The 23,366-nt window shown below is 41.4% G+C and overlaps 1 pseudogene; it reads left to right on the top strand.

Annotated features, from left to right (window-relative positions):
• Positions 1-486: 486 nt before the first annotated feature.
• Positions 487-18,598, top strand: LOC117552643 (annotated as a pseudogene).
• The last annotated feature ends 4,768 nt before the right edge of the window (positions 18,599-23,366 follow it).

Below are 23,366 nucleotides of genomic sequence, written 5' to 3'. Positions count from 1 at the left end.
TTGTTATGGTTTATAACACTGTTGTTGATTTATTGCTCTGTTCTGGCTGCTAGCTCAGTGAGTTCGTGTCCTACAGTGATTATACTTATATCAAAAATAATCTATGGAGTATCAGCTTTCAGATGATATGTAATTTGTGCAGAACATATTAAGTTTTAAAGATCGTTTTTGCTAGTTAGCACCTGAAGTAGCATTAGCCTGTTTTCACTAAGGGCTAATGCTAACGCTTCTTGCGAGACTTGTGTTTTGTTTTGGTAAAAATAGCTCATATCGTCAGGTTGCTGAGTTTTTTCCCGTTATTTGAGTATAAGACATTCATAGGTTTTTAAATATTAAGAAGCCCCCAGACGTTGTCTCCTGCAGTGACGCGTCGTCGTCCCCCCCCCCCCCCCCCCCCCGGGGGGGCTGGGTTTATGAGGAAAAAGCTAAGTTGAATAATGCAGGAGAGTGAAAGAAAATGTGGAACATATAATATTACACTGCAACATGTACAAAACAGAGAGGGGGAAACTGAGAGACAGGGTCAGAGAGGCAGGAATGGAGTGGAGCCTGATGGGGATACTGGGAACAAAAGGTGAGGGGGTAAGAGCTACCAGGAATGCCATTTTTAAGTATTTGAGGGAAACAGGATTGATTGGAAGAATTTAAAACAACGTAAATACAGTGGTATAATTCCACAAGTGGTGATAGGATGATATAGTGATACACACTCTTGTACAGTAGGTGGCGGTATGCACCTAAAGTTGTTTGCAATCCGCCAAAACACGAGAGAAGAAGAAGAAGAGGAAGAAGAAGAACCTGTATCGAGGTGGTGTCTCGTCGCTACGGTTCTCTCTCCCTGTGTTCCTGAGAAAGTGTGTGTGAGCTCCAGCACTGCTGATCCATCATCTGTGTGTTTGGATAAACCTCTGAATGGACTGTGTGCTCTTTTTTCTGGAGCGTTTGCCTCGGACTATAGGAGCTAGCTTAGCATGCTAGCTGGAAACACGTTAGCAACACTAGTCAGATTGAGAGTTTGATGGAGAGAGAAACGGTTTGTTTAACGGAGTTTGCAGGAAAAGGTGATCTAGTAAACATGAGTAAAGTCCAAATGCTGCTGTCGTGGAAGAAGCAGGGACTCACTGTTGAAGAGTTATTTGCTCTGTTTGAAAAAACGATAGCAGAGCTCGAGGAGGAGCTGTCTCTATCCAAAGAGGAGAACAAGAGACTCCAGAAACTACTGGACGCTGTTTTACAGCCTCAGCTTCGGATACACAGAGCAGGTCTGTTCCCTTTACCCTTAATTAACACTTTACACTCTTCAGTAGCACTTTATTATCACATTAATAACACTTTAGACCCTTTATCAGCACTTGCTGCAGGTAGTAGATCCTGAAGTAAAAGTACAAACACCACACTGTGAAAATACTCCATTACAAGTTAAAGTACTGCATTCATATCTTCTTTAATTACAAGTATGTAAGTATTATTAGACACATGTACTTTATTATAATAATTAAAATGTATTACGGAAGAGCAAACCTACCAAAATAAATATATTTATAAAAAATACCGTTACGTCCCCTCCCCTGCTCGTTAGGGTAAAAGGGAAGCAACACGAAACCAGATGTTCTAGGTAAGAGGTTGATTTTTAATAATAAACTAAAATAAAAATGATATAAACAAAAGCCTCTTTAAACAAGGAGCTATCTATTTATAATATAAGTAAACAAAAGGAGGCCACAGATTACACAATCACAGAACACCAAAAAGTGGTGGGGCACAAACAACTTAGATGTCTATATATAAGCTTCTGCAGTGAGGTTCATGGCTGGTGAGGCACTGGCACTGACTCTTCAGGTTTACAAATATTATATTTTGACCTAAATTAAAATATAATATTATTTTCAAAAGCTTTTTTTGTCTGATGCTTCGATTAATTTTAAACAGACAGTTCAACAAAAGGACACCCAAAAAATATAATTTGATCATTTAAATATGTAATTGTTCTCTCTTAGTAAGATCCCATTTTCAATAAAATTGCGGTCTTACCTTGACTTGAAGATGAAGTCCATTTGTCTATCCTTCTGGACAAAAATCTCTATTACTTTTTTGTAAAAGTCCTCCTTATCTTCTTGTAGTTTCAAAAGTCTATCATAAATCTAATCGATAGATTTATGATTAGAAAATGATAAAAGTAGGGTAGACATGTGGATATTATCCGGCTGAACAAAACGTGCATTTATCTAACAGGTACGTTTCCCACAGATCTTATTTGGAGCTATTTTCTAAAATCCCATGGAGAAATCTCATTGCTTTTTTGTCCAGGGAAGCATGGATGTATAATAAGAATTTGATACAGCATGGAAGGCAGGGCCTCATTCATTCCTATGAGAGTTGCTCATTGGCGCATGGATGACAAAATAGCCCAACTTTTGAGAGAGTGAAACGTCACAGCGTGCCTGAGAGAAATGGTAGGTTAGATACGGTAGTTATTACAATTGTTGGGGTCTGCACCAGGTTTCTTCAGTATGGGCGTGATGGCGGCTGATTTGAAAAGTGAGGGAACAAGACCAGAGGTGAGGGAGGGAGTGTATGATGACAGTTATAAGGGAGGACAAAGAAGGTAGATGGGCTTTTACCAGGGGGGTAGGAAGAGGGTCTAACTGACAGGTAGATGGCTTGGATTTACTGATGAGGTCAGATATTACAACAGCAGAGGGAAGTGTGAAACTTGAAAGAGAATGAGAGAGATGGTCGGTGAAAACAGGGAGAGGTATACTGCAGGTGGTGTTAGGAGTTAGTTGCTGGTGAATGTTTTCTATTTTGTCATTAAAAAATGACATGAGGGAGTTACAGTAGGCAGTTGAATACTGATGAGGTGCAAGAGAGTCTGGTGGTCGTAGAATGTTCTTCACTGTAGAGAACAGGACCCTTGTGTTCCCTTCGCCAGAGCTGATGAGAACTGCGTAGTATGATGATTTGGCTGTAGAGAGAGTGTCCTTGTAGTGGAGAATGTGGTTATTGTACATCTCTTTGTGAACGACAAGTCCAGTTTTTTTGCAGAGGCGTTCCAATCGACGGCCTTTTGTTTTGAGTTGTCGTAGTTCAGGTGTAAACCAAGGAGCAGAATGGGTGAAGGAAACAGACCGGGTTTTTAAAGGAGCCAGGGTATTGAGCAGTTTTATGAAGATTGTTATTGTAATGAGAAACCAGTTCATCAGGTGGGGATGAACAATTTATGCTGGGGAGGTTGTCAATGCCACTGGAGAGTGTAGTTAAATTAATATCCTTGATGTTGCGGAAGGAAATAACACGTGACAGATTTGGTTTGGACAGTGTTAAGGTGACAGTAAAGGATATTAATGAGTGATCAGAAATGGGAAGATCAGTTGCAGTACATTTAAGAGGAGTGACACCAGAACAGCAGATCAAGTCCAGAATATGTCCTTTGGAATGAGTCGGAAAATCGATATGTTGCTGTAATCCAAAACTGTCAAGGCAAGATGTGAAGTCCTTTGTGAGAGCATTGTTGACAGTATCCATATGTATATTAAAATCTCCCAGCACTATTATGTTAGGTGAGAGTGAGCAGAGATGTGTGATGAAAGCAGCAAATTCGTTTATGAATTTATTATTAAGCTTAGGTGGACGATAGACGCTTGCAACTATGGTAGGGATAGGCCCATTGAGTTGTAAGGCAAATGATTCAAAGGAGCCGTGAACAGGCACAGATACAGACGAGACTTTCAAACGCTCGCGGTAAATCATCGCGAGACCTCCCCCTCTGCCGGTGGCACGGGGTTGACAGGTGTAAACAAACCCAGGAGGAGTAGATTCATTCAGCTGTGAAAAGTCATTAGGTTGTTGCCACGTTTCTGTCAAACAGAGAAAATCAAACTTACGATCAGTCAGGAGATCTTGGAGAAGAGGACCCTTGGTCGTAAGAGAACGGATATTGAATAGTCCAAAGTTAGCCGACCTGGCTAAGCTGGCTAAGACAGTGTGGTCAACTTTGCGTGCAGAGTTTCTTGGGTGTTGTCGAGTTGAAGACCAGATGGATTGTATGGGTTTGGAGTCATCGATGTCAAATATTCGCCGGGAACCACGGTGGATATATTTCCGACGGGGATGACGAGCGATGTCCAGAAAGAAGTGCAATGCCGGTGATGTGTCAGGCAGGTGGAATCATAGTCGGAGGAGCTCAGCAGCTGTGTATTGGAGTGCCGCTGTCGCTAGGTTGAACGACAGGGCAGTCCAGATGAGAACAGACCACACAAACAGCTCGTTGATCCACATAGTTGTCGGTGATGTTTGGCTAGAGGATGGGCCTCACGCGCGGAAGCAGCCAGGTGAGGGGTGGTGGCCCCGACACACAGCAGGTAGGGTTGATGTTAGTCCAAAATACACACACTGCATATACGTACACCGGTTAATTCGATCGTTGGACAGATACATCCAGATCATATTATAATGGCCAAAGTCATCAAAGTGAGCGATAACGGTTGCATTAGGCTACATAAAACTAAAAGTAGCTGGAGAGCAGCGGCAGCTAAGTGCGCCAGCGTTCGCTCTGCCTCACTGTGAGGTGTTATACAATTGTACTGTACTCTGGAGAGTTCTTTAAGGCAGTGGTTCCCAAACGGTGTGCCGCGGCACACTGCTGTGCCGTGAGGCAAGTCCGGGTGTGCCGTGGGATTTTGTGACAACCATATGTTATTATTGCAATATACAACTACACAAAAATAATTATTTTTTAATTTACTATATCAGTACTTTGTAGCTTTATATGTACGCAATCTGCGCGACTTGCGCGTCCACATCTCCACGTGCAGTGCTGCATAAACATGGCTGAGTCAGCGATAACTCTTGAGGGGTGAAGGTATGCCCATTATTTTGAGTTCGTCCGAAGAATAGACAGGAATGTGACGGTGAGGTGCAAACTGTGTCCAGGCCAGAAGCTGTTATCCACTGCTGTAAACACCATGTCAAACCTCAACAAACACCTGCAAAGAACACATGCTAAGGTGAAGCTACCGCACACGCTATTTGTTGTTTGTTTATATCACGCAGTCTGTTCTTCTTCTCTGTCTTCCGGTTGTTGCCTGTTTTGAATGACAAATACACACTACCGCCGCCTGCTGGTAAGGAAAGTTATTGCCACTCACGCATGTGCAGTTCGTACGTGCTCGGCGAGTAAAATAACGAGTTACTTTATGTAGATAGTAACGAAGTAGTGTAATATATTACATTTTTTTAGTAACGACCCCATCTCTGGAGTTGGCGTTCTCTACTCTGATTTACATGAAGAACAACAGGAGGTCACGGCTCTCTGTTGAACAGGACTTGCGAGTGGCCCTCTCCTCAGCGCCCCGACACGCACATGTATCTCACTAATTTGTAAGTCGGCAAAATATTTACAATAGCACATGTTTCAATGCTGATTGCTGAAATGTTACATTTATAATTTGTAGTTCAGGACCATGCAGTGCAGCTTCCTTGCATTGACAGTTCTCTGTGCTGAATTTCTGCTGAGTTTCCTTTGCCTCATTTTTAATGTTGTGACCTGTCTGGTTTAAATGAGTGTGTTGCTGCTTTGATGAAGCCTAAGTTGATAAAGTTTCAAATTAATTTCAGAAATATTTCGTTAATAAATATTTCACGAGTAATATAGTTGTCTTTGTCACATTTTATTTGGCATTAGTAAATAATTATGCACATTTACAGATATTTTACATGATATGAGTGATAACACGTGTTATAAGGGCTATTTTGCACAATAGGTGTGCCTTGAGATTTGTACTTGTCCTTTGGTGTGCCTTGGGCACAAAAAGTTTGGGAACCACTGCTTTAAGGTAAAAAAGGTAAAAAAAGAAACAGCATGATGGGATGCGCAGTACTAGTAGAGAGAACCAAATATGTGTTAGGGAATAATTCTGTCTTTACTTCTAAATATTTAACCTATTCTGTGTGTTGACATTTACGACCATCCCTGCTTCTAATCTCCCGTAAGGAATGTGATAATGGAGTCGTATGTTGATACTACCAGGTTTTATGGCCTGACCTGGCGGGCACAGGGGGGGTTTTACGACTGTCAGAACGCTGGCTTTCTAAGCTCCACAGATGTGAGAGACATCTCCTGTGTCTCCAGGTGTCTACGCCCATCCCCAATATGTGGATTTGACTCTCTGTAAACTAGTTAAAGGGTCTACCAAGATGCGAGGCTGATCAGATTTGACATGGCAACCCACCCGTGCAGTCAGAACTTTTGATTGTGTGACTTGTGATGTGAATTTCTCCGGCCGATGCTTGTATTAAAGATCCGTGTTTGACATCAAAGCTCCAACTCTCCTCGTGTCTCTCTTGCGGCTTTCACACCAGCGCTTTTCCCTTTCTAGCTCCGAGCTAGAGCTTTTCTGGTTCAGCTCCGGTTTTCCGTTTCTGCTCCCGCTCTGTTCACACCGCCCAGCACCCGACTGGTGCTGCCGCTGCTGCGTCATGACGTCACCGTTTACATCGCTGATTTGCTCCCCAACGGCATTACGGCACTCACAACAATGGGGAACTGCGTCGGGTCGATGATCGTGTTGCTTTTAATCACACGAAGCCAGATTAAATTAAATAACGACTTCTCCAACCTTATACTTTTCTCCAGAGTGCCGTGGTTCATTGTTTATTAATGTGTTTCTGCGGCATTTACCGACCGCTGCACTGTTGGCTGCTCTTCCACGGGAGTTTATTCTCCTCCGTTAGCTCCCGGTTAGCTCACACTGCAGCGGCCGCTCTAAAGTATTCACTGTCCGACTCACACAAGCAGCTGATACATATCCCCAGTTCCCCTTAGCCTAAGTGAATGTGTGTCAGTCTGAATTGACGCTGTTTGGCATCACAACGCTGTTATGAAAGTTTCTCTGGTATAAAATGGGTGATGTTAGCATAGCAACCGAAGCTAAACTGACTACTTGCTATTGCTATCCTATTGTGGCATAAACCGTTTTCGACAGGCACATTTTACCGGCGTATTTTTATTATGATTCTACTTGTGATAGTCGGACACGACAACCTGTGCAGCCCATGTATTGATTCCATCCGATAGCTGCTATAATACAAAACAAAACGTCAAAGTAAGGTACAAATAAACAGAATCACACGAAGCCTGGTTAGTGTTGTCTGACTTTATAAAGTGTGTTTATAAGCACTACTGCTTGTAGGCAGGCATGACAGTCGACCCATGTTCAGGGGAGGGGGGTTTAGTTTCCTGCACGCCTCGACGTAAGAGAGACGTAAGCGACGCCACATCTTAAGCTCCGAAGCTCTTGCCTCTAGACCGACAATTTTTTGGAGCTGGAAGTGAACCGGATTCCGGAGCTAAGAGCCGGCGCCGCTGCGGTGTGAACAGGAAAAACCGGCGCTTTTCAGGCTCCAGCTCCGAGCCGGAGCTGAAAAAGCGCTGGTGTGAAAGGGGCATCTGAGTCTTAACTCTCCATTGCTGCAGAAGTTTCCCTTACATAAAGCACTTTTTTGTTAATTTATGATTTGCTGCATATAAGGAATAAAACAAAAATCCTCTGTCGTACCATATTGAAGTATCATTATTTTGCATCATGTTGAATCGCATCGTATCTCCCCGTATCGCATAATGTTGAATCAAATCGTATTGAACTGTATCGCAACAGGGGTGTATCGTATCGCCTGATGTTTCCAAATGTATCGTTAATGTATCGTGGCAACGTATCGAGATGCGCATCGCATCGGCCTCAGTGATGGAGATGCACATCCCTAGTAGACAGTTCACGAGCTCAGTCACTTCATAACACCAAAGATGGATCGCGGTAAATGCTCTAAAGCAGTGGTTTTCAAACTGTGGGGTGCGACCCCTGGTGGGTCGCGCAGGTACTGCGCGGGAAGATTTTTTTATTTTATTATTTTCTCCTTTTAGCTTTGGAGCACCTTGAGATTACGTTTTTAAAATGTGCTATATAAATCAAATGTATTATTATTATTATTCAATTGTAATCAAGCACTGCTCGAACATATGTCATTGGTCAGAGAACTGTGGGCATAATGCTGCCTTTTGCAACATCCTACTTGTGTGAGATAGGCTTTTCTGCTGTTGCTGCCATCATAACGAAATACAGATCAAAGCTGAACATTGAGAATGAACTGAGAGTGGCAGTCTCAAAACAACAGCCCCGGTTTGAGAAGATCTGCAAGGGAATGCAAGCACACACAAGTAATTGATAAGCTAGTGTGGAATAGGAATGGTAAAGTGATGTGATCGTTTGCAACCTGCAGTAGAAATAGTAGTTCATTCATATATTTTCCTTAAAGAAATTTGAATTAAAAAATCTACTACTCAGGGAAGAAGGCCAACCAGTTTTAATTAGGCCAAATTAATTCACAGTATCTGTTACAAGCACTGTTGTTCATGTGTAATCCATAGGGCTGTCAGTCGATTAAAATATTTAATCACGATTAATCGCATGATTGTCCATAGTTAATCGCGATTAATCGTATATTTTTTATCTGTTCTAAATGTTCCTTAGAGGGATATTTTTCAAGTTTTTAATACTCTCATCAACATATGAGTGGACAAATATGCTTTATGCAAATGTTTGTTTATCATTTGATCAATGACAAATATTCTGATGAATATTAAACCTAACAACCTCTGAACATTAAAAATATCCGCCTCAATTCAACCTGGAACCTCTCTCATACAGTACAATAATACAATACTGTGTTGAGAGCTGTATCCATACATTCATGTTGTGCTCAAAGTGCACCAGATGGCATTTCACTTCAACATTTAAAAAAACATCTTCCCGGGGGTGCATGCCCCCGGACCCCCCAAGAGTAGGTGAGGACCCCCCCCAAATAAAGCAGGTTAAAATAATTAAATTGAATACATGTTATTTTAGTAAACACTGAAAACGGGTCCCACAGACCCAAACAGCACACAAAGGTTAAAGGTAAGCATACTAATGTTTAAATGTGCTAAATATATACACTGCAAAAAACAAAAAAAAGAGGAGTAAAAGTAGCTCCCGACTTGTTTTATTTTTGAAAGTAGCCTTTACCCTAAAAAAGGTTGGTGTTCCCTGCTACAGAAGGTCCAGTTGTGACAGACACGGTTCGCCACTTGTGCCTACATGTATGGGTAATATTTAAATCGGTAAATTAAATGGCATATTATTCAATGTAGCCTATGTATTTGTGACGGCTGTCGCCTTGCCTTCTGCATTAACCTGTGTGTGTGTGTGTGTGTGTGTGTGTGTGTGTGGGGTGTGTGTGTGTGTGTGTGTGTGTGTGTGTGTGTGTGTGTGTGTGTGTGTGTGTGTGTGGTGTGTGTGTGTGTGTGTGTGTGTGTGTGTGTGTGTGTGTGTGTGTGTGTGTGTGTGTGTGTGTGTGTGTGTGTAGTGTGTGTGTGTGTGGTGTGTGTGTGTGTGTGTGTGTGTGTGTGTGTGTGTGTGTGTGTGTGTGTGTGTGTGTGTGTGTGTGTGTGTGTGTGTGTGTGTGTGTGTGTGTGTGTGTGTGTGTGTGTGTGTGTGTGTGTGTGTGTGTGTGTGTGTGTGTGGTGTGTGTGTGTGTGTGTGTGTGTGTGTGTGTGTGTGTGTGTGTGGTGTGTGGTTAGGGCTGAACGATATACCGTGTCATGGCGATAACCGCGGTATGCACATGCACGGTATTCACACCGCAGGGACGTGCGGTTTTATTCATAAAAAAAAAAAATGCTAACGCACTTTAGCACAGAATTCAAAATAAAGATACCCTTATTACTTATCGAAACTGCACATACAATATATCCGATTAAAGCTGAGACTCCACAGATTATTTAAGTATAGTATCTAAGCGATCCGATCTCACAACAGGGGAAGCAGACATCACAACACGTACCTTTTACGGAGCTTTTACGGGAGATCGTCTCACCGTAGCTGTCAATCTGATCAAAAGACGTGTTCAATGGTATTAAAACGAGAAAGAAAAAACGCGGCTGAATCGGTTGATCCATAGATTGATAATGTATCTGTGGCTTTGAAGCAATTGTTTATAATCCATAATTCCATTTTTATGTAAAAATCGGAGCACAAAAGTTAGCTGCTAATGGTAGCCACCGGTTTTTGGCTACGCGTCACTCTCACTCCTTATTTGTTCATGTGTTGGTGTGTGTAGAACTTCCCCTGCATGCACAGCAAACCACCAATCACAATCATTCTTGATCAGATCACAGCAGGCCCCGCCCCGCTAGTTTGCAGACCATGAAAACACTGGTAAAAAATTAGCGAGGCACAGGAGGACAATACCGGAGAGAATGAAGATTTACTTCCAAGAAGAAAAGCAACATCTGGAACTATTTTGGCCTATGGAAAAAACCTATGGATTAACCGATTCAGCCGCGTTTTTTCTTTCTCGTTTTGATGCCATTGAACACGTCTTTTGATCAGATTGACAGCTACGGTGAGACATCTCCCCTAGAAGCTACGTAAAGGTACGTGTTGTGATGTCTGTGTTTGCTTCCCCTGTCCGAGTTCAGATCACTCAGTGATGATACTATATACCTAAATAATCTGTGGAACCTCAGCTTTAATCGGATATCTTGTAAATGCAGCTACGATAAGTAATAAGGGTAATTTTATCTTGAGTTCTGTGCCAAAGTGCGTTAGCATATTTCGCTCAGGGGTCATTTAGATGCTTCTTATGAGACTTGTGTTTTGTTTTGGTAAAAATGGTTTGTATCGTCAGTTAGCTGAGATTATTTCTGTTAATCTGGTATAACACATTAATAGGTTCTTAAATATTACGATCCCCTGAGACACTGTCGTGAAAAAAAAAGTAAAGTACCCGCCGGGACTTTGGGGTTTAACGGGTTAAAAAAACCGCAATATATACCGCAGGGGGGGAAAAAATTGCGGTGTCAGTTTTTTTCAATACCGTGCAGCCCTAGTATCTATAAGGGACGGCTCAAGTCAAAATTCAATTCTCAGCCCTGGTCTGGCGGAAACACTGCTTCCGGGGCATATTGACGTAACAAAGTCCAAATGGACCAATCCACACACACACACACACACACACACACACACTCACTCACTCACTCACTCACTCACTCACTCACTCACTCACGGACGGCATCCAGACCCCACGCAGCATTCTCATCTGTTTGTCATTACTGGTGTCATTTTCTGGTTGCTAACAAACGCCATTGTAAGACATAATCACTGATGATCCGCTGTGACGGTGGTGGACTCATCAAAACAGAGTGGGCGATCTACATTACCCAGCCGGCCAACTCAATATTCGAATAACCCAATTGTTGTTTCCACCCTAAGAATATGGTCCCAATTTAGAAAGGCTCATGGACTTTATGGATCCTCTATTCATAGTCCCATTCGCAACAACCATATATTTCTTCCCCCTTACACTGATGGGGCCTTCTCTATGTGGCAGAGATTAGGTCTTTTCAGAGTAAGAGACCTTTACATCAACAATGTTTTCGGTAGCTTTAGCCAACTCTCTGAAAATGTTTGCTTCCCAGGCACTCATCTATTTTGCTACTTCCAGGTCCGTAACTGAGTTAAACTAAATAACCCTTCCTTCCCCAATATCCCTCCGGATTCAATAATTGACTCATTTCTGGACACTCTAACAACCGAAAAAGGTTTGATTTCAAGAATTTACAATTCCGTCTCCCGTCTCACAGAAACATCTCTTGTTAAAATCAAACAAGATTGGGAAGAGGAACTAGTCCAAGCAAAAGATGATGAGGTCTGGGATGGCGCATTAGCGAGAGTGAACAATAGTACGTCCTGTGCCAGGCTCAATCTTATACAACTAAAAGTTGTCCACCGTTATCTATTACACCAACTCTCCAAAATATACCCAAATGTCACGGATACCTGTAACTAGTGTTGCACGGTGTACCAATACTTGAAAGATACCGCGATACCCTGCCGTTAAAAACGGTACGATTCCTCTGTTTCATTAGTATCGGTACTTTAAGAATCACGGAGAAAAGTACTCCGGTGAAAAAGCGCAGTTTTAATAAAAGCTGTGTGTCTTCAGCGCTCTGCTTCCACTCCCTGCACTGCAGCCGTGCCTGCAGTCCCGCCCCTCTCAAGCACGTTCTAAGTCCCTCCCCTCTCTCGTGCACGCAGCCACGCGCTAGCTGCCAGAGCATGTGAGAAAACGAGAAGCATGGCTGCAAGTGGGAGTGCAACTGCCGCTGCGCCTCGGCTTGTTGACAAAAAAAGACGCCAGAAGCGAAATTTGGAAGTATTTGAGCTATATCTCTGACAGTGAGGGCAAGCCTACGGACACCACGAGGCCTGTCTGTGAGAAATGTTTTAGATCCCTGCAAACCAAGGGAGCTAACACATCAAACTTGGCTAAGCACCCGCCGACCGGCATCCAGAGCTGTTTAAAGAATTTAAAGACAGACAGGTTAGCGAATGTGATAGATAACATAATTACATCATGCTCAAGCCCTCAAATCTAAGTCAAACAAGTGTAATTTATTTTGTGACAAACGAACGTTTTCGTAGTTTGACGAGGCGATGATAACTGTTTAATATGGCTATCTTTTTAGCTAACATCTGCAATATACATTTTGTCAATAATTATTTATATTACTGTACTATTTACATGTTAATAAAATATAAAAAAAATTATATTTTGTAAAACAAAAAAGTTGTTTGAGATGATGCTTAATTTTATTTAATACGAATTCAAAATGTAAAAGTCTGTGTTATGGTTATGGTTCTGGTGTGAAATAAAGCACAATAATTACATTTAAGACTGTTTCCCTTTTTTTAAGAAAAGTATCGAAAAATAATCGGAATCGCAATTCTTGACTTGGTATCGGTATCAAAACCAAAATGTTGGTATTGTGACAACACTACCTGTAACAGATGCCACATGTCACCAGCAAACATGACTCATATGTTTTGGTCTTGTCCTTGCCTACAAGGATACTGGACAAGCATTTTCAAAGACCTTGCTAAGGCCTTGGACGTGGTATTGACACCATGTGCAGAAACTGCCATTTTTGGAGAACTACCTGGCCACCGAATGATGAGGAGGAAAACTAAAGACAGTATAGCCTTTGCATCTATTTTAGCATGTAGAAGAATACTCCTTGAATGAAAATCTTTGATACCACCTAAAGCATCTCTATGGCTTAAAGATCTAATGTTGTACCTGGACTTGGAGAAGATTAAATATAACCTGAGGGGCTCTTCAAAACTATTTGAATCTGTTTGGGGCTCTGATAGCCTACATAGCTGAACTTAAGACACTAAATTAAGAAGAAAGGGGGGAACTATGAATGTATGTGTTTTTTTTGTTTTTTTCTGTCTTTATATACATGTATGTATGTGTATATGTGGGTATACATATGTGAGTATAAGGGTACATGTATTGTTATTATTCTTTATTTGCTTATCTATTAATTTTATTTTAATATTATCTTTTACATTACTTTATTTTTACCTATATATGTATCTATTTATTTACTTTAGTAGCTAGGACCGGGAGGGGAGGGGGGTAAAGGGAAACATATTGACTGTATTAATGTAAACTCATTGTGCCTGACTCAATAAAAACAAAATACAAAAACAGAGTGGGCGAGCTGACCAGAGTACATTGGGCTCATTGGTAGGGGAGGGGGGGTAGGAGCTCCAACAAGGCGTGTAGGACAGAGAGTGAATACACATACTATACAGAGATGCGTATGAGAAAACCAATGTGATTTTGGAACATTGAACAATGTAAATATATTCTAATAGACGTCAACAATGGAATTATGATCAGTAGAAATGGCCATGTCATGGGACCTTTTAAGATTGTCTGCTCCTTGAACTCTGTGCTCATTTATGTGGGCTCTAATCTGAGGTGCTTTAATTTGCGGTTTCTGAGGCTGGTAACTCTGATGTATTTATCCTCTGCAGCAGAGGTAACTCTTGCTCTTCCTTACAGATTGAACATGGTAAAAAACTGTAAATTATAGTGTCCGTCCAAAAAATATGTTGTACTTATAGTGAAAACTAATCTTGGATGATGGGTTAGTAGACTAAAAGCTTTAGGAATCCAAAGTACAACATATAATAAGTACCCTGTATCCAGATTCATGCAAAACAAGTGATATTTGCCTTTTTAGACAGATTTAGCACCAAAAAAAACCTCTTCTGGGGCCATTTGGGTGGATTTTCCATATCTCTGGCCCCCCTTGCTGGATTTTGACATGTGACATATATTTCTAACCGTCAGAGCCAATGGAATCGAGGAGAACTCACACATAGTCCTTATTTGGTAATGTTTGTGTGTTAGACTGCCGCATCGCCAATACCGGAAGCAGCAGCCACTCTGGTGGCTACCATTAGCAGCTAACTTTTGCTCTGCGATTTTTACATAAAAATGGAATTATGGATTATAAATGAAATAATTGTTTTATAAAGAGACGTTAAAAACCTATGGATTAACCGATTCAGCCGAGTTTTTTCTCGTTTTAATGCCATTGAACACGTCTTTTGATCAGATTGACAGCTACGGTGAGACGATCTCCCCAGAAGCTCCGTAAAGGTACGTGTTGTGATATCTGTGTTTGCTTCCCCTGTCACGAGTTTGGATTACTCAGTGATGATACTATATACCTAAATAATCTGTGGAACCTCAGCTTTAATCGGATATTTTATATGTGCAGCTACGATAAATAATAAGGGTACTTTTATCTTGAGTTCTGTGCCAATGTCCGTTAGCATTTTTCGCTAAGGGGTCATTTAGATGCTTCTTATGAGACTTGTTTTGTTTTGGTAAAAATGGTTTGTATTGTCAGTTAGCTGAGATTATTCCCGTTAATCTGGTATAACACATTAATAGGTTCTTAAATATTAAGATCCCCTGAGACACAGTGTCGTGAAACAAACCAACAGGGTCCCCGCCGGTGGGGACCTTGGGGTTTAACAGGTTAAAGTGATGATGGACGGTTGTTTCTCTTTACTGGGTTGAGTCGTTCTTGCTATAATATGGATTACAACAGCAGTCAAATAGGGCTTTCCACTGTGCACTAACTCTACCTTTGCACAACACAACTGATGGTCTCAAACACATTAATCAAGCAATCAATCAATGTTTATTTATATAGCCCAATATCACAAATGTTACATTTGTCTCAGTGGTCTTCACAGTGTGTAAGTTATGTTAAGAAGGCAAGTAATTCCACACATTGACTCTTGACAAGGCACAGGTGTTAATTGAAAACCATTCCAGGTGTCTACCTCATGATGCTGACTGAGAGAAGCCAAGAGTGTGCAAAGCTGTCTTCAAGGCAAAAGGGGGCTACTTTGAAGAATTTAAAATAAAAATCATATTCTTGATTTCTTAACACTTTTTTGTTACAGGATAATTCCATATGTGTTCTTTCATAGTTTTGATGTCTTCAGTATTAATCTACAAAGTAGAAACAAATTAAAATAAACAAAAAACATTGAATGAGAACGTGTCCAAACTTTTGACTGGTACTGTATATAAAAAACACACACATTTTAATATTTAGCAGGTTCCCTCATCTATAATCATTTATACAAGCGCACATTTGAACATGTACAGCAGTAAAATGCAACATACAAAATAATCAAGAAACATCATAAATTAAACACTGATAGGGAACATTTTACTGCACCATCAATGCTTTTACATAAGAAGGTACCGTAAAATATTCTGTTAATACTTGCATACTTTTACTTGAATAAGGTTTGAATGCAGGATTTTAATTTGTAACAGAGTATTTTAATTCTATACTGTTGGCGTAGTGTATCTGTGAACGATCCCAAATACAATTCCTTGTTTACATTGCAGCTAGTGCTAAGCCAGAAGAAAAAACCCTTTTTCATTTTTCACTGGAAGTGAAAAGGGGCTGGGCTACATAAGGTGAACAAAAATACACAATAGGTGGGACTAAGAAAGATAATGTGAAAATATAAAAACAAAGGCATTAATTAGGGCTGCAAAATGTCTCCCATTGTAATGGTGATTAGATGTTTTTAAATGCTAACACTTAACCTGTTAAGCCCGAGAGACCCCGGTACCGGGGCACTGCCGCAACATCTTGCAGGAAACAGTGTCTGAGGGCATGTTCATTTAATAAACTATGAATGTTTTATATCCATGCAATGGGAAGAAACTCATCTAACTGATCATTATTTAAATGTTTTCTAAATAAAACCCACAATTCTAAAGCAATCTAATTAGCAATGAGCGAAAAATGCTAACAGATTACTGCACCGAAATTCACTCACAATACCCTATTATTTATATTTTCTGCACATCCATGACATTGTTTCACATCGTGAGGTGACACAGAATCAAAGGGTACCCTCATTATCACTCAATTATACGAAATTGCGACTTTATAGACAAAAACAGACATCAAAACATGTGGCGCTAGGTAGCTAAAAATGCTAACATGGCTCACCTGTGTCTTTGTCTGGTCAAACGTGTTCTTCAATGTTATTACAACGATAAAAACTGCTGCTGAAGTTAATCCATAGGTTAATCCAATGTGTCTGTGTCCCTTTGAAATGATCTCTGATAATCCATGAGCAATAAACCTGCTTTTTGGTTTTCAGATGTCAGAGCTAGAGACAGCTTCACTCTAATGCAGAACTGTGTGCACGAAGCCCCCACCTTTTTGTTTTACCATGTATGTGAGTGGAGAGATTCCCCTTCGATTATATTGGCTCTAACGGTCAAAGAGATGTCAATCACCAAAATCGTCCAATGGGTTGCAGAGAAACGGTAAAACCCACATTTCCACCCAAATCACCTCAGAGTTGGATTTCTTTAGCTAAACCTCTCTAAAAAGGCCAAATGTCAATTGTTTTGCATCAATCTACATACAGGGTACTTACTATATGTTGTACTTTGGATTCCTAAAGCTTTTAGTCTACCTTACCATCATCCAAGGGTAGTTTTCACTATAAGTAAAAAATAATTTTTGGACGGACACTATAATTTACAGTTTTTTTTACCATGTTCAATCTGAATTTTCTTTGAAATAAAAAACATCTATATTGTTCTGACTCTTCTACATCCAACTCACAGGTTTATCATTACTTTGAGGAAAAAGATTATTAATTTAACCCTTTTTAGAAGGGAAGATATGGTCATTTGTTCTGGGAATGTCATTTTCAAGCCAGAGACCTGGAAAACAGGCTAAGGGCTAAACAGGTTAACAGTTTGTTCTGACTGTGTGTTTCCTGCAGATGTCCAGCAGCTGGTGGTGGTTAAAGAAGAGCTTCTCCCTGACCAGCAGGAGTTGAGCACCACTCTGGACCAGGAGGACCCAGAGCCCCCCCCACACATTAAGCAGGAACAGGAGGCACTCAGGATCAGTCAGCAGGGAGAGCAGCTTCAGGAGCTGGAGGAGGCTGATATCACAAAGTCCACTTTCACTCCTGACCCTGCGAAGAGTGAAGATGATAAAGAGAAACCTCAGTCCTCACAGCCTCATCAAAGACAAACTCAACACATGGAAACAGAAGCTGATGGAGATGACTGTCAAGGACCACAACCAGCCAGGAACTCAGATCCAGGGAGCAGTTTACAACCTAAGACTGAGGATGACACTGAAGACTCTTCTGAACCTGACACTGGAGACTCTTCTGAACCTGACACTGAAGACTCTTCTGAACCTGACACTGAAGACAGTGCTGATTGGAAAGAGACCAGAGAACCTGCTTCAGGCTCAAACTCACTGAAAAATAGACATGAATCTGTCAGTGATCCACGACGTAGTGCTGAAAATAAACCATTCAGCTGCTCAGTCTGTAAGAAAGCTTTTTCACAGAGTGGAAATTTAAAGTCACACACAAGAATCCACACAGGAGAGAAACCATTTAGCTGCTCAGTCTGTAAGAAAGCTTTTTCGCATAGTGGAAGTTTAAAGAAGCACATGAAAATCCACACAGGAGAGAAACCTTTTAGCTGCTCAGTTTGTACCAAATCCTTTGCACTGATTGGAAATTTAAAGGAACACATGAGAGTCCACACAGGAGAGAAACCATTGAGCTGTACAGTCTGTAAGAAAGCTTTTTCACATAGTGGAGGTTTAAAGAAACACATGAAAATCCACACAGGAGAGAAACCCTTTGGATGCTCAGTTTGTACCAAATCTTTTGTGCAGAGTGGAAGTTTAAAGAAACACATGAGAGTCCACACAGGAGAGAAACCATTCAGCTGTACAGTCTGTAATAAAGCTTTTTCACATAGTGGAGGTTTAAAGAAACACATGATAGTCCACACAGGAGATAAACCATTCAGCTGTTCAGTCTGTAAAAAACCTTTTTCACGGAGTGATCATTTAAAGACACACATGAGAGTCCACACAGGAGAGGAAAAATAGAGCTGCAATGTTTGTGACAAAAGATTTAAATGGCATAATCGTTTCAAAAGACACAAGTGTGTTGGTCGTCAGTTGCTTCTGTAACTGTAAGGGAATACATTTGTCTATTTTGTATCCTGATGACCTGTAGAGGCTAAGCCAACGCTTTATGCCTATGAGGATCTGCTTTGTGGGTGTAATTGACGCACACCTTGTTTGCTGCCAAATAAAAGTGTGTGTGTTCTCCGTGTGTGTTCTCCTTGTGTGGTCAAATACTGTATGGGCCTTCCGGCGGAACCTCTAACCAACAAACATAGGTTCCTACCTTTATACCCAGTGTTAATTGGCTCCTACACACCAGCCCCTAATTGGTAGTACAGGTATCAATTGAAAACAATTAAGGAGCCAAATGTGAAAATAATTGTTCAATACATAGAAATGCACTTCCTACACTTCCTTTACTAAACATAGTTTAGTAATAGGTCGCATAATAATGTTGGTCTTGGTCTGTAGCTTTACAAGAGCGCACCAGTCCTCCTTTGTCAGAAAAAATCTCCAATACTTTGCCAAGAGGCCATGAACCACGGGGAGCTGAGGAATCCATGATGACTACAATATCACCAGCGACTATATTCCTTTCCCTTTGGGTCCACTTTTGCCTCTCTTGTAGCAACGGCAGGTATTCTCGCACCCAACGCTTCCAAAATAGATCAGAAATGTACTGAACTTGTCTCCAGCGACGTTTCACATACATGTCAGATGGTTCAAACAATCCAGGTGGCAGAGCTGGTTTCCCTTTCAAAAGAAAAAGATGATTTGGTGTTAGAGGCTCCAAATCATTTGGATCGTCAGACAGCTTGGTGATTGGCCGATCGTTAAGAATGGCTTCAATTTTACACATGACTGTATGGAGTCCATCATCATTCAACATCTGTTGCTGCACAACTGAATTGAGGACGCGCTTTACCATGCGTATCAAGCGCTCCCAAACACTACCATGATGAGATCCTTCTGGTGGATTTAAAACTCCGATCAACTCCAGCTGAAATTAGAGCTCCTTGAATCTTCTCATTATTAATAATAATAATATATTTGATTTATAAGCGCACTTTTCATTTGCGTAAACAAAACTCAAAGTGCTACAAAATTAAAAGGTGAAACAAAACAATAAAAACATAAAAAAACAATTAAAACAACATAATAAAAGCTGTGACATTCATGCCGGCATGCCATAATGTGGGGGATTTAAAAATCTAGTTAAAGACTATTCTAAAAATATGCGTTTTTAGGCCTTTTTTGAAAGCCTCCACAGTCTGTGGTGGCCTCAGCTGGTTTGGGAGGGCATTCCACAGTCTCGGAGCAGCGGAGCAGAAGGCTCGGTCTCCCATGGTCTTCAGTTTTGTCCTTGGTGGGATGAGAAGGTTTGCCTTTACTGAACGTAGGTTCCTCGTGGAGGTTTGTGGGGTGAGCAATTCCTTGATGTAGGAGGGAGCATTTCCATATATGCACTGATGAGTGAAGAGGGTGATTTTGTAGTCAATCCTGAGTGAGACCGGGAGCCAGTGCAGTGATTTGAGGATGGGTGTGATGTGTTCGTACTTCCGCACTCTCATCAGGATCCTAGCAGCGGTGTTTTGGATGTATTGCAGCTTCTGGATGTTCTTGCTAGGAATCCCAATGAGAAGTGCGTTACAGTAGTCCAGCCTGGAGGAGACAAAGGCGTGGACAAGTTGTTCAGCATCTGGCGGTGTGGGCGGAGTTTCGCAATATTTCTCAGGTGGTAGAAAGAGGTCTTGCATATTTGCTTGATGTGGGCCTCAAAGTTCAGGTGAGGATCAATTTTAACTCCCAGATTGGTAACCGTTGATGAGAGTGGAATGTTCTGACCGGAGAAGGTGATGCTGGTCATGGCGGATGAACGGACCTGATGTGGAGTGCCAATAAGAATGGCTTCAGTCTTGGAGCTGTTTAGCTGGAGGAAGTTGTGCTTCATCCACACCTTTATTTCCTCCAGGCATGTGGTTATTGTGGATGATGGCAGAGGTGCAGAGGGGGTTGGGTTTGCTATGATGTAGAGCTGTGTGTCATCAGCATAGCAATGGAAAGATATTCCATGCCAGCTGATGACACGACCAAGGGGGATATGTATATGGTGAAAAGGGTGGGGCCGAGGACTGATCCTTGGGGGACACCGCAAGTCACAGAGTGAGTTCTTGATTTAGCCGCTCCCAAGGTGACGTGCTCAGTCCTCCCGGTGAGATAGGAGGTGAACCAGTTTAAGGCAGAGTCAGAGAGTCCAATTGTAGTGTGAAGACGGTGGAGTAGGATGTCATGGTCGACGGTATCAAATGCTGCAGTTAGATCCAGGAGGATGAGGAGAGATGGAGATCCGGTGTCAGCTGTCATCAGCAGGTCATTGGTCACCCTGACTAATGGCGCGTTTCCACTGCAGGCCTCGCTCGGCCTCGCTTGGTTTGGTTTGGCCTTATTAGGCCCGGCTCACTTTAATGCTGCACTTCCATTACAGTTAAGAACTGGGGCAGTTACTATAGTAACGCAGTGTAGGCTGAGCCGTGACCTCATCTTCAATGAGAGCCCCAGAAAAACAACACAACCGTTAGCTCTTAGCACTCAGAGCTCACAGCTCCTCATATCTGTTCAGAAACTAGACAAAAGTTAAATAAGTACAAACCACAGACTGCCTGTGTCATGGCGAGTACAGTCGCTGGTTTATTTATGTCTGTATAGGCCGTTGTTGTGAGTGTGGACGGTCGGAGCATATATAACGTTAGCTTAGCCAAGCTCCATTTAGAAAACAGGCATTTTAAAAGGGTTTTTTGCCTGCCGTCTGTCTGCAGACTTGTCAAAGCATTAATTCATAGATTTTACTAACCGGTATCAGTATGTTGTTACTTCGGCATCATTTTGAAACGTGTATTTAAATTAAATCACGTCATTTATGTTCATCTTGTTGTAGTTGTAGCCCCCTTGCCAGCGATTCTCTCTCTAGTTTAGCATACTCAGCCCGACTCAGCCTGGTTGTTCCTGGCCCTAGAACCACGATTTTATGGGGCCAGAAAAACTGTGAATTAGGACCCGCTAGCCGGTACTAGGCCAAGTGGAAACGCAACCAAAAACGGGGCCTGCACGGCTCGGCACGCTTAAAGCGAGCTACCCGCTGCAGTGGAAACGCGCCATAAGGCAGTTGCCTCCTTTTTCACTGACACAATTCAGAAAATCAGACAAGCAGTCAGTGCCTCTGCATCAGGAACAGCAAATGTGTTGTCCCTATCTCCACTTAACATCAATTCAGACATCATGACACAATTCCATCAGATTAATGATAAAAACCTAGAGGACATTATTCAACTTCTGAAATCCTCCTCTTGCTGCCTTGATATTATTCCAACAGGATTTTTCAAATATGTTTTGCCTTGCATGGCCTCAGATCTACTTCATATAGTAAACAAATCTCTTCACTCAGGTGTTTTTCCACAGGCCCTGAAAACTGCAGTCATGAAACCGCTCTTAAAAAAGAATAATCTAGATGCTTCAGTAATGAACAATTACAGGCCCATATCAAACCTCCCATTTCTAGGTAAAATCATTGAAAAAGTTGTTTTTCAACAGTTGAGTAATTTCTTGCATTTAAATAACTGTTTTGATGTGTTCCAGTCAGGCTTTCGTCCAAACCACAGCACTGAGACTGCTCTTGTAAAGGTCTTTAATGACATCCACTTAAACACAGACAGTGGCAGAACTTCAGTGTTAGTATTATTAGATCTCAGTGCTGCGTTTGACACTGTTGACCACAGCATATTACTAGACCGACTGGAGAACTGGGTGGGACTTTCGGAAACAGTTCTGAATTGGTTTGAATCCTACTTAAAGGACAGAAACAACTTTGTTTCTATAGGCAAATACACATCTGAGTTGACAAATATGACATGTGGGGTTCCTCAAGGCTCCATCTTGGGGCCTCTTCTCTTTAACATCTACATGCTACCACTGGCTCAGATAATGAAGAACAACAAAATAAGTTACCATAGCTATGCAGATGACACACAAATTTACGTAACAATTTCACCAGGAGACTATGCTCCAATTCAAACACTGAGTAAGTGCATTGAACAAATCAATGACTGGATGTGTCAGAACTTTCTCCAATTAAACAAAGATAAAACTGAGGTAATGGTTTTTGGAGCCAAGGCAGAACGTATAAAAGTTAGCGCTGAGCTTCAGTGTGCAATGTTCAAAACAACAGATAAAGCCAGAAATCTAGGTGTAGTCATGGACTCTGACCTGAGTTTCAACAGTCACATTAAAACTGTTACTAAATCAGCCTACTATCACCTAAAGAATATATCTAGGATTAAAAGACTAATGTCACAGCAGGATTTGGAAAAACTTGTCCATGCTTTTATCTTCAGTAGACTTGACTACTGCAATGGTGTCCTCACAGGTCTCACTAAAAAATCTATTAGGAAGCTGCAGCTAATTCAGAACGCTGCTGCTCGAGTCCTCACTAACACTAAGAAAGTGGATCACATCACTCCTGTTCTGAAGTCTTTACACTGGCTTCCTGTGTGTCAAAGAATAGATTTCAAAATACTGCTGCTGGTTTATAAAGCACTGAATGGTTTAGGCCCAAAATACATGTCTGACCTCCTGCTAAATTATGAACCATCCAGATCTCTCAGGTCTTCAGGGACTGGTCAGCTTTCTGTCCCCAGAGTCAGAACTAAACATGGTAAAGCAGCGTTCAGTTATTATGCTCCAAATATCTGGAACAAACTCCCAGAAACCTGCAGGTCCGCTACAACTCTGACTACTTTTAAATCCCGGCTGAAGACTTTTCTTTTTGTCGCTGCTTTTAATTGAACTATTCATATCTTAGACTGCACTGTAACTTTTATCCATGTACTTTTTTCTTTTAATGTTTAATTGACAGCACTGTAACTTTTATCCATGTATTTTTTCTTTTAATGTTTATTTTATTAGCTTTTCTTTTTAA

Source organism: Gymnodraco acuticeps, unplaced genomic scaffold (genome assembly GCF_902827175.1).
Source record: "Gymnodraco acuticeps unplaced genomic scaffold, fGymAcu1.1, whole genome shotgun sequence".
Classification (NCBI taxonomy): Eukaryota; Metazoa; Chordata; class Actinopteri; order Perciformes; family Bathydraconidae; genus Gymnodraco; species Gymnodraco acuticeps.
This window is presented reverse-complemented; position numbering and strand designations above follow the sequence as displayed.